Below are 2,576 nucleotides of genomic sequence, written 5' to 3' on the forward strand. Positions count from 1 at the left end.
TGGGAGATCTTATAAATCCCATTGATTGTTCCTGGAATGGGGATCTGCTGGATGCATATTTTCATCCAGAATGTGAAGATCATTCGCGGTATAGCAGTTAGCCGGACACAAAGGCCAGATACGTACGGCTGGATGTTTACAGAATCCGGTAAATACTCGGTTAAATCAGGTTTTAGGACTGAATATTTATACCCGGATCGGGGCCCAAGAATGATAAGTTATGGACCAAATATTAAACCACTTTTGGCGTTTTCATGAAAACTTAAATGCTCCCCGAAACTAAGGCACTTCGTTTGGCAAGTTTTATCTGGGACACTACCAGTGTCAAAGAATCTGAAGGCCTGCGGCATAGAGTGTGATCTTTGGTGTTGTATTTGTGGGGCAGAGGAGGAATTTATTTATCATGTTATCTTTGAATATCCACCAGCATTACAAACTTGGGCTTTATCTTGGATCTCTTCCCCTCCCGGAATATTTCCGTCATCATCAGTTTTTACCAGTTTGGACTATCTTTTTTGGAGGCTTCAAAAGAGGTTGATTTGGATTATTTTCCATGGATTATGTGGTAGAAATGACAAAGTTTATACTAATAAGAATGGGAATCCTCAAGAAATTCTGCGCAGAGCAGAAGTAGAAGGAACACTTTGGGCTGAGGCGCAACTTTTGGTACAATAGCATCGTGGGTATTCTCAGCCAGATGTTAGCTGGCAGAAAATATGATGGATCCTAGATTCGGACAGGATCACTCAACGGGACTTTGGATATGAACTCGCCAAAGATGGGAGAACTTGGTGGTTTGAAAGGCGACAAAAAAGGTTGAGGAAAGACCTCTTGATACTACCGGCTTCGATTGTGGTTTGGAATGTTACGTCAAGACCAACAAGGGAAGATTTGTTTACTTGGAGAATCACTCGACAAGAAACAAAGACTGTTCTAAGCGAAGAACAAATATATAAACTCATAAACTTAAAGGGAAAATCGATTGATTGATTATGAGAAAGAGTTTACATATTTATACTACTTGTGGTCAAAGAAAGACATTAATAAAACACTTAGGAAATAACAAAGTTGACTGGAAATGTTGAAAGACAATCAAATAAAATTTTCAGATCAGATCTGGTCAAAGTGACTCTTCGGCTGATGTCCAGATTCATCCGGCCAAGTTGGAGATGTCGCGGTAAGGAGCTGGACGAAGGCGGGACGGCCTGGACAATCCACCGGGTGATCGAGCAGTGCACTGATGCGGCCTAAGTCTTCAGATAGCTTGATGATTCGTGCCTTAGAGAAATCTGAATGATGAAGTCGAAGAGAGTGTTGGACATGAGAGATAGTCCTTTGGTTCAGTCTTTAGGACACTTGGTTCGCACCAAACGGACCAAGAGAGAGAAGTCGTGATCATTTTGGGAAACCTCACGATCCAAGTCAAGTCTGGCTCAGCGGTTGTCTTTGGCTTGTCGAGATGGCTGGTAAGGACAAGCTCTGGTACGGTCAGTTTGGATATCTGGTCGTGGATCTGGCCGAAGCTCAATTCCGAATGTAAGCGGGTCGAGACGGTACACGGCTCAATCGTCCTAGTCGGCACGGCTGGATAGACGAACCTCGGCTGAGTTGTTCTGATCGGCCTGATCTTTGTTCTGGTCCGGTTCCATGTACTGATCCATGGACTGAGGCGCATCACAATGGGATCTCCAAGAGTCGGCTATGTCGATGGGTGTGGAGGGAACAAGATATTTTCACCGGACAGGGTTGGTACTGCCGGAAAATGGATTCGGAGGACGTAATGATGGGGGCAATGAATCTTCGACGAAGCCTATCACCTTTGCATGCTGAATGTAAAGCCCTGATTTGGACAATGGAGTGTATGAAGACCCTGCAGTTCTCAGATGTAGTCTTTGTGACGGATTGTTCTCAATTGGTGAAGATGGTATCTTCACCTGAAGAATGGCCAGCGTTTGCTACACACATGGAAGAATTCTGCCGCAGTAAGACTTTCTTCCCTAACTTCAAGATCAGACATATTCCAAGGATAAAAAACACAATAGCGGAGAAGTTTGCACGTGGTGCGAAGAGTTCTCCTTCAGCTATATTATATGTCGATTCACTACCCCGGTTTGGCTATCTGAACTGATGGTTTCATAGGCTAATAGTCTCTTATGTTGTTAAAAAAACACTTTTTCGGGTACAAAGATATATTCTATCAGCAGCATATGTGTAATTAATGGGTATTTAAATAATAACAAATATCAGTGAAATTGCATATTCAATTATCACATTAAGTTCTCTAACACCTATTCCACACCGTCTTCATATTAGTCATCTTCTTCAAGCCTCTTTTTTCTTTTTTGTTTTCTCATTATCATTACTCTCTTTCTTCACGTTTAATATGCATTGGTAATGCCTTCCTATTTTTCCTTACATAGTTTTTTTTTTGACAAATATTTCCATAACACAAACCTCACAATTAACACACCAAAGAATCCATCTTAAAACACTCCATGCAGGCTCACATTATCTTATTTACCATACTACAATCTCTCTGATTTAGATGCAAAACACTTTATAATTGTAAAGTTCTC

Source organism: Brassica oleracea, chromosome C8 (assembly GCF_000695525.1).
Source record: "Brassica oleracea var. oleracea cultivar TO1000 chromosome C8, BOL, whole genome shotgun sequence".
In the NCBI taxonomy this organism is placed as follows: Eukaryota; Viridiplantae; Streptophyta; class Magnoliopsida; order Brassicales; family Brassicaceae; genus Brassica; species Brassica oleracea.